Genomic DNA, 10,213 nt, shown 5'->3' on the forward strand with positions numbered 1-10,213 from the left:
AATTTTCCAACTACTGGTCTTTTCTCTTTGCCCCACACCTTTGCATTCCAATCACCAGTAATGAGCAATACATCTTGATTCTGGAATCAGGACTTCATCTAAATCCTTTTCTTGGCTTTTCTACTTATTTATTGGCTGTGTAATCTTGGCAAAGTTATTTCTGAACTTCAATTTCTTCAGCAGTAAAATATACGAGCTAATGAATGTCTGGTACATAGTTAGTCATGACTACAGCTAACCCCCATTTATGACAGAGTTCTATTTTGATGAGTTTGTTGTAAGTTAGTTCTGACATAAGTCATTACCTTTGTTTTTCTGTTATAGTTTTCATAGCCTGCCATATGGCAGTGTTTTCAACAGTAAATTGAAACATTTCTCTTAGTCTTCTAGGGCCGCCATAACAGAAATACAAGTGGGTGGCTCTAACAAACAATTTTATTTTCTCAGTTTGTTCTTGTGAAGTCCCGTTGAGGCAGTTCCAACCCACAGTGACCCTGTGTAGGGTTTCTGAGAAGTAGCTGGTGAGCTTGAACTCCTGACCTTGCAGTTCAAACTGACTTTGTAGTACAGCGCATTAGAATTCCAAATTGAAGGTGCAGCTCTAGGGGAATGCTTTCCCTCCCTGGTATCTCTGGAAGAAGTTCTTTGTCTCTTTGCGTTTCTGTTCCTGGACAGTTTTATTTCCAATGTCTCGGCCTGTGTCTTTCCCCCACTTCCCTCTGTGCTCACTTGGTTAATCTCTTTGTGTATTTTAAAAGAGATTGACACAAGATACACTCTATACTATTTTTGTTATTAAAATAACAAAGACAATACATTCCTAAATGGGATTATAGCCACTGATATGTTGTTTTTGTTGCTAAGTGCTGTGGAGTCAGTTCCAATTTATTATGACCCTGTATAGGGTTTCCGAGGAACAGCTGACGGGTTGGAACAGTCGACCTTGTGGTTCACAGTCTAGAGCTGATCCTATCATGTCACACCAGAGGTCTAACCACGGGCATAGAGGTTAGGATTTACAACACCTATTTTTGGAGAACATAATTCAATCCATAATACCCTTTGGCTCCCCCAAATTCATGTTCTTTCCACTTGTCCCATCCCCTCATTATAAAGTCTTACATCAATTTCAGCTCCAAATTCTCATCTTCTGAAATCATTTGAATAAAACATGAGTTAGATTTTAGATGTATTCTATCTTCATCTATGAACCTGTGAAATCTAGAATATAAATTATCTGCTCCAAAGTACAATGGTGGAAAAGTTACAAGGTAGACAATTCTATTATCAATGGGACAGATTGGAGGGAAAGAAGAGATACTAGGCACCAAGCAAGTCCCAAACCTAGCAAAACAAATTACATTAGCTTTCAAGCTTGAAAATAATCTTCTGTTCTTAAGACCATCTAGCCAATGGCCTAGCCCTCCAGACATTAGGTATTGACCACACGCTCTAGATTCTAGGTGGAGGCCTCTTGGCCCTGGACTTCAGCTCTGCCTTCCAGGCTCACTCGACTTTCCTGGCTTTAAGCAACCTCATTGTCCTAGTCCATCTAGTGCAACCCCAACTCTTTGCCCCATTCTTTTGCCCCTTGGGCATGGCAGCCCTACCCCCTCAGGTTTGGGCAGTGGCCCCATTCCCCTGGTACATCTTAATTTCAGGCCCATACCTTGGACTGAGTTAAAGAATATTCAACTCTTTGAAATCTAGGAGACTGTGGCCCCACCTACCCTTTGAGACAAAGGGAACTGTACTTCCTGTGTTCCTTCCAATGTTTATGATGACCTCTGAACTACCCGTGGGGATGGCCCTTTCCTTTTCTTGGAAGATTGCAAACGTAGCTCCTCTGGCCTGTTTTTTTTTTTTTTTCTGGCCTGTTTCTTTACTATAGAATTCTAAGAGGCAGATAGTGTTCTTTCTTTTTGTTATTTCTTTATCCCTTTCAATCTAAGCTGATGGGCTTTCTGCTGTGGTAGTGGATTAGACCCATTAGTCACAGGCTTAATCTCTTTTAGAAAAGATTGTGTAGCCATGTACTTGGTAAACATTCTAGTACATGTGCTAGTTTATACAACAGAATTTTCCAATTCTTTTAAGTTCTGTTTCATTTTGCAGTCAGTTTATAAGTCCGTCTCTTTCCTCTTGCATTTTACTATAAGCAGCAAGGAGAAACCATGTGACCCCCTTAAGATCTTGCATGAAAACTCATCAGCCAGATATCCAAGTTTACCACTTACAAATTCTGTCTTCCATCAAATATTTGAACAGAAACTAGACAAGTTTTTTCCACTGCATAAAAAGCATAACCCATCCATCCATCATAGGTTCACAGTTTTCTCTGAATGTCTCCCCAGAAGCACATTAATGTTCATATTTATAGTAACATTCTGTTACTGGTACCATATTTATTCTCTAAGATGACAGAGGCTTTCTTTATAGCACTCTTCATTTCCTGCTGAGCCTTCAAGAGAATTGTCTTTGCTGTCTGTAGTTCTGCCAACAGTCTCTTCAGGACAGTCCAGGTTTTTATTGTTGCCCACTGCCATTGAGTGGACTCTGCTTCAAGCGAACATATAGAACAGAACCCCATAAGGTTTCCAAAGATGTCAGTCTTTATGAAAGGATACTGTCACATCTTTCTCTGATGGAGTAGCTGGTGGGTTTCAACTGCTGACATTTTTGTTATCAACTAAGTGCTTTAATCACTGACTATCAAGACTTTTATTATTAGTCAACTTAAAACTTATAGCTTCCACCCATTACCCAGTTCCAAAATTGCTTCCAAATTTTAGCTGTTTTTTAGAGCAATACCCCACTGTCAGTACCAAATTCTGTCATAAGTTATCTAGAACTGTTGTAACAGAAATAACAGAAGTAAGTGACTTTAACAAATACATTCATTTTCTCACAGTTTAGGAATCTGGAAGTCTGAATTCAGGGTGTCATCTCTAGAGGATGGCTTTTGCTCTCTGTTGTTTCTGGAGGCAGACACTTCTCTCTTTAAAATTCTACTCCTGGGATATCTTCACGTATCTTGGTTTATGTCTTTCCCCCATATCTGCTTGCTTGTTTAATCTTTTTTTTGTATCTCAAAAGAGATACCCTCCATGAATCCTGCCTCATTCCCAAATAGATTATAACCATAGGCAGAACCCAAACCCACTGCCGTTGAGTCAGTTCTGACTCAGAATACTCCTGTAGATGGTTTCCAAGGCTGTAAATCTTTATGGAAGCAGTAAGCCTCATCTTTCTCCCCCAGAGGGGCTAATGGGTTTGAACTGCTGACCTTGAGGTTAGCAGTCCAATGCTTATGCAACAGTGCCACTAGGGCTCCTTCACCATAGGAATAGAGGTTACGATTTGCAGCACATATTTGGGGGGGACATAATTAAATCCATAACAACATTGAACATCTGTGAGTAAATCTCAGAAAATGATAACATCAGTAAATTATGTGTGTAACATTGTATATAGTACATATTGCTAATGATAAGATGTAAAAAAAACAGCGAAAAAGACTGCAGTAAGTGTGGTTTGTCAAAACTTTAAAACATCGTAAGTTGGAGACTTCCTGTAAATGGAAAAGTGTCTTTGTTTTGTTTTGTTATCCTTTCACTTGGTACTATAGATCTGATAGTAACTGTTCCTATAATTAGAGGTGTTGTTGTTGTTAAGTGCCATTGAGTTGGTTCCAACGCATAGTGACCCTGTATAGGGTTTCTGAGGAGCATCTGGGGGGTTTGAACTGCCAAACTTGTGTTTCAAAATCCATTGCTGATTCTACAGTGCCACACCTGGAATCCAGTTAGAAGTGCAGTCATATATAAAGTGCTCTCTTTCTTTGATCCTTGGTTTATTTATAAGTGGAAGAGATTCAATGAGGTGACCTTTAATGCCCTTCCCTTTTCTAAAATCTGAAGTTAAAAAGGATTTATTAAGTACTTATTTATTATACGCCTGATAGTGTGTTGACAATTTTTTTAAAGCAGGTAAGAATACATTTAGATGGAAACTACTATGTGCTAACAAATTTGCAATCATAATCTGAGTCACCACTCATTTCCCTCCTTAGAATGAAGTTTTACATAATTTTTGGAAGCGCTACCTTCAGAAGAGCAAGCAGGCATATTGTAAAAACCCAATTTATATCAGTAGAAGGAAAGCTGCGGTAAGTCACAAGTCTGAAAAGGGGTGTCAGTGAGGAATGTACTTCTCAGAACAATCAACCAGATGAGACCAAAAGGGCAACATTTCCCTAATAACAAGTTAGAAGGCAGGATGGGGCTAGAAAGCATGACGGATGGAAACAAGGATCCCAGGGAACAAGTGGGAAAAGTGCTGTTATGGTGAGGGGCTTGCAACTAATGTCATGACATAAATTGCGTACAAGTTGTTGGGTGGGAATGTAATTTACTCTGTAACCTGTCACCAAAGCCATCACTTAAATAAAGTGGAGGTGGGGTGGATTTTCAAAAGACATTTCTCATGAGAGTGTTTATGACTAGTTTGAGTGCCTGCAATCATGATGCTTGTCTCAGACTTTCCAGTGAAGAACCTTATAATCCAGAAAGACAGGGTCACTGATGCAGACATAGGAATTAATTTTACTTTATTTGATTTGTGTAAACAAAGAAATTTGTGGTTATTATTCTAGATAGAAGCTTAAGGAATTTCTGTCATTGACTTAAAAAAAAAAAACAACAAACAGTTTTGTATTTGCATATGTGTTCTCTTGTCAGAGTATTTTAAATAAAGAAAAAGAAGTATATGTACTCCACCCCCAAATTTACCAAGGCAACTATTTTTTAGCAAATTGCTAACTGATTTATAAATATGCCATAATGCCATGCTGTTGTTATAAAGTGCCATCAAGTTGGTTCCGACTCATAGAAACCCTATATAGGGTTTCTTAGGAGCAGTTGGTGAGTTTGAACTGCCAACCTTGTGGTTCCCAGTCCAGTGCTAATCCTACAGTGCCACTCCAGGGCATGGAACATTTTATTTGAGAATGGGGGAAGATTCTATTGCTGAGGAAAGCACGTTAATAATCCAATATGTTAGACATTGTAATAAATGGTGCTAGTAGGTCAAGAATTGTTGTTAAGTGCCATTGAGTTGGTTCCAACCCATAGCAACCCTGTATAGTGTTTGCGAGGAGCGGCTGGTGAGCTTGAGCCACCAACTTTATGGTTCAAACCAATTTTGCAGTCCAGCACATTAACCCACAGCACCACACCAGGACTCCCAAAATTCATCAGTGGAACAGTGGAATCAGAAGCTTGATTGTAAATAGGGTTAAGATAGAGGAGAGAAATTGGAGACAGGAAGTTTAGACAGCTCCCTAGAAGCAACTTGCTACAAAGTACAAAAGAAAGTTATGGTAGCCTGGGTCAAAGGAAAGAAAGGGTTTATTATTTTTTAAGTGAGAAAAATAGTAGCATATTTGTGTAGTCATAGAAATGATACAGGAAGGAGGAAAACTTAATGATGCTGAAAGAGCACAGAAATCAATAATATCTTTGAGTAGATGGAGAGGGGTGTACAAATGGAGAACTGGCCCTAAATAGGAGCTTGGAAATTTCATCAGAAAAATCAGGCAGAGGGCAGAGTGTGTGGGTAGAATTGTCGACAAGTGGGAACTTGTGGAAAATTTCTTCTGATTGCTTCTCAATAATTTCATGTGCCCATCAGCCAGTTTTATGGGGTACATCCCCTCTCATGTGGCATGCTCATAAGGAAAGAATGTGTTTGATAGAGAACACATGTATTCATTCTCATGTTCTGATTTTTTTGCGTTATTTTCATGTATGCTTCCTTGACCAGGACTATTATCTTTTGTTGTTGTTAGGTGCTAACAAGTTGGTTCCAACTCATAGTGACCCTCTCTGTATGTACAACAGAACAAAATTCTGTCTGGTCCTGCACATCCTCACAATGGTTGTTTATATTAGAGCCCATTGTTGTAGCACTGTGTCAGTCAATCTTATTGAGGGTCTTCTTCTTTTTCAAAATTGACTCTCTACTTTGCCAAGCATGATACTCTCCAGGGACTCGTCCCTCCTGATAACATGTCTAATATGCATGAGGTGAACTCTCATCAAACTTGCTTCTAAGGAACATTTTGGCTGTACTGCTTTCAAGACAGATTTATTTGTTCATCTGAAGTCCATGGTTGTTGTTGTTGTTAAGTGTCGTCAAGTTGGTTCTGACCCATAGCGACCCTGTATAGGGTTTCCTAGGACCAGCTGGTGAGCTTGAACCGCCGACCTTGCAGTTCAAACAGCTTTGCAGTCTGGCGCATTAAGCCACAGCGCCACACCAGGAGTCCATGGTACGTTCAATAATTTTTGCCAATATCATAATTCAAGTGCAGCAGTTTTTCTTCAGTTTTTTAATTAATTGTTCAGCTTTCACATGTATATGAGGTGATTGAAAATGCCATAGCTTGGATCAGGCACACTTTAGTCTTCAAAGTAACAATTTAGCTTTCTGTCACTTTAAATAGGTCTGTTGCAGCATATTTGCCCAGTGTAATACATTGTTTGAACTCTTGACTGCTGCTTCCATGAATATTGATTGTGGATCCAAGTAAAATGAAATTCTTGACTATGTTAGTATTTTCTCCATTTATCATTATGTGGCTTAGTGGTCCTATTGTGAAGATTTTTATGTTTAGGTGTAATCCATACTGATGGCTGTTATCTTTGGTCTTCATTGTGCTTCAAGTCTTCTGCTCTTTCAGAAAGCAAGGTTGTGTCATCTGCATATCACAGGTGGTTAATGAGTCTTTCTCCAACCCTGATGCCTGTTCTTCATATCGTCCAGCAAATCTGCTGCACAAGACCTCTTTGTTCAAGAGCAAAGATGTCAGTATGAGGTCAGAAGAACAAGCAAACATGTGTTGGAAGAAGTACAGCCAGAATCCTCCTTCGAAGTCAGGATGATGAGATTTTGTCTCTTATACTTTGGACATGTCCCTGGAGAAGTACATCATGTTTGGTACAACGGAAGGTCAGTGAAAAAGAGCAATCCCCCCAATGAGATGGATTGGCACAGGGATAACAGCAATTGACTCAAGCTTAACAAAGACTGTGAGGATGGTGCAGGCCCAGGCAGTGATCGTTCTGTTGTCCATATGGTTGCTATGAGTCGGAACTGACTCAGCGGCACCTAACGACAACAGTGGTGTAGTGTTTCAGGGCTCAGCTGCTAATCGTAAGGTTGACAGTTTGAACTCACCCAACCACTCCATGGACAATCTGCTCCTGTAAACGTTGTCATTAGGTGCCATGGTGTCAGTTTGACTCATAGTAATCTCTTGTGACAGTAGAACTGCTCCATGGGGTGTTCTTGGTTGTAATCTTGGAAGTGGATCACTAGGTCTTTTTCACAGTGAGTGCCTGGATAGGTTCAAACATAGCGACCCCATCTATAGCAGAACGAAACACTGTCTATTCTTGTGCTATCTTCACAATTGTTGTTAATCTTGAGCCCACTGCTGCTGTCACTGTGCAAGTCCATCATGTTGGATGTCCTATGCCATCTTCACAGTAGTATGTTTGAGGCCATTGGTTCAGCCACTGTGTCCATCCATCTTGTTGTGAGAATCTTCCTCTTTCTCTGACCCTCTACTTTACAAGACTTGATGTCTTTCTATAGGCATGGATCTCTCTTGGTACTGTGTCCAAAGTAAGCAATAGGAAGGAAGTCTCACCATCCTTGCTTGTAAGGAGCATTCTGGCTGTACTTCTTCCAAGACAAATTTGTTTGTTCTGGAGGCCCACAGTATATTCAGTATACAGTATTCTTTGCCAGCACCATAATTCAAATATGTCAATTTTTTTTTCATCTTCATTTTTTTTATTGTCCAACTTTCACATGCATAGGAAACTATTTGAAAATACTATCACTTGGGTCAGGCACAGCTTAGTCACAAAGTGACAACTTTCCTTTTTTTTTTAAATACCTTTAAAGAAGGCTTTTATAGCAGATTTGCCCAATGCAACGCATTACTTGATTTCTTGATTGTTGGTCTCTGGGTGTTGATTTTGAATCCAAATAAAATGAATGAAATTCTTAACAGTTTCAATATTTTCTCTGTTTATCAAGATGTTGCTTATTAATCCAGTTGTAATGATTTTTATATTGAGGTGTAATCCATATCTTCATCAGCAAGTACTTCAAGTCCTCTTTATTTTCAGCAAGCAAAATTATGTTATCTACGTATCTCAGGTTATTAATAAGTCTTCTTCCAGTTCTGATGCCACATTCTTCTTCATATAGGCCAGCTTCTCAGATTATTTGCTCTGCATATAGATTGAATAAGCATGGTGAAAGTACACAACCCTGACACATGTAACTTTCCTGATTTTAAACCATTAGGTATCCTCTTGCTCTATTGGAATGATTGCCATTGGTTCTGCATAAATACAATTAAGTGTTCTGGAATTCCTATTTTTCTCAGTGTTTTCCAAAATGTGTTGTGGTCCACATAATTGAATGCCTTTGCATAGGCAATAAAACATAGGCAAACATCTTTCTGATACTCTGTGCTTTCAGCCAAGATCCATCAATGGTATCCCTTGTTCCACATCCTCTTCTGAATTTCTGGCAATTCCCCGTTGATGTATTTGTTGTTGTTAAGTGCCATTGATTCTAACTAATAATGACCCCGCATAGGGTTTTCCAAGGCAGTACATCTTTGCAGGAGCAAAAAACCTCATCTTTCTCCCATGGAGTGGCTGGTGGGCTCAAACCGCTTACATTGTGGTTGAGAGTCCATTACTTACTGTATAGAGGAATGTGGCCATTTTTAAATGATCTTCAGTAAAATCTTGCTTGCATGTGATTTTGATTATATTGTATGATGATGTCCTCATTTCATTGGGACACCTCTCTGGTCTTTTTTTTTTTTTTTTACTTTTTATTGTGAATTGGGTGAATGTTTACAGAGTAGATAAGTTTTCTATTAATAACGCATACATATTTTGTTTCATGCCATTAACTACAATCCCCACAATGTACCATCACTTGTGCCACCTCTTCCCTGTGTTTCCTGTTTCCATCCTTCTTGCCTAACCCTTCTGAACTTTGTCATTGGGTAAATGCTGCCATTTTGCTCTTAAATGGTAGATTATTTTAAGAACCTTCCTAGTGTTCTTGTTCCCCTTAAGACCTACCTATTGTTTGGGTGAATATTGAGCCATGAAGGTAAGTTCATTTCTAGGCTCAATGGGTAACCAAGGGCCATAAGTGTTGGGGCTCCATCACTCTCTGTCTGACCAGTAAGTCTGGTCTCTTTTAAGATACGGAGCTTTGTTCCACATTATTCTTTCACTGTATTCATGACCTTCTAATGTGATCCCTTTCAGAGAAGTTGGTAGTGATAGCACCATCAAGTTTTTAGTGTCTCAGTGTTGTAGATACTGATGATTGCATGGTACAGTGACTGTTACTTCTTTTATCTTCTATTAATCTTTCTTGTGCTATTCAATATTTAAATTTTTGAAGGATTCTATATGCCATAAAGATTATTGCCTTTAGAAAATCCTATTGGGTAGTTCTGCCGTCACATAGGTTCACTCTGAGTCAAAATGGACTCAATGGCAGCTAGCAACCTAACCAAACACTAGTACAGTTAAGTCCTTGGGTTACAGAATGTCTTGTACTTATCCTTTGTTGTTGTTAGGTGCCATCAAGTTGATTTCGACTCATAGTGACCCTATTAGAAAACACTGCCTGGTCCTGTGCCATCCTCCAAATCATTGTTAAGCTTGAGTGAATTGCTGCTGACACTGTTCCAATCCATCTCATTGAAGGTTTTCCTCTTTTTATACTGATCTCCACTTTACCATGATGAGGGCCTTCTCCAGGGACTGGTCCCTGCTGATATGTCCAAAGTTTGAGAGAAGTATCGCCATCCTGGCTTCCAAGGATTTCTGACTGTAATTCTTCTAAAACATATTTGTTTGTTCTTCTGGCAGTCCATGGTAATTTTAATATTCTCCTTCAACATCTTAATTCAAATGCATCAATTCTTCTACAGTCTTACTTATTCATTGTCCAACTTTCACCTGCATTTGAGGCCATTGAAAATACTATGGCTTCAGTCAGGTACAAACTAATATCTTTGCTCTTGAACACTTTAAAGAGGTCTTGTTGCAGCATATTTGCCTAATGTAGTACATTGTTTGATTTCTTTTTTTTTTTTTTT

The 10,213-nt window shown here is 39.1% G+C and overlaps 1 protein-coding gene across 1 annotated transcript in view; it reads left to right on the forward strand.

Annotated features, from left to right (window-relative positions):
• Window positions 1-10,213, forward strand: part of TAF1B (TATA box binding protein (TBP)-associated factor, RNA polymerase I, B, 63kDa) — a 124,134-nt gene that overhangs the window by 20,951 nt on the left and 92,970 nt on the right. The window contains exon 4 of the mRNA XM_006863988.1: window positions 4,073-4,168. The gene's annotated coding sequence lies outside the window, so the exon portion shown is untranslated. The remainder of the gene's footprint in view (window positions 1-4,072; window positions 4,169-10,213) is intronic.

The sequence above is a fragment of the Chrysochloris asiatica genome, unplaced genomic scaffold (assembly GCF_000296735.1).
Source record: "Chrysochloris asiatica unplaced genomic scaffold, ChrAsi1.0 scaffold00058, whole genome shotgun sequence".
In the NCBI taxonomy this organism is placed as follows: Eukaryota; Metazoa; Chordata; class Mammalia; order Afrosoricida; family Chrysochloridae; genus Chrysochloris; species Chrysochloris asiatica.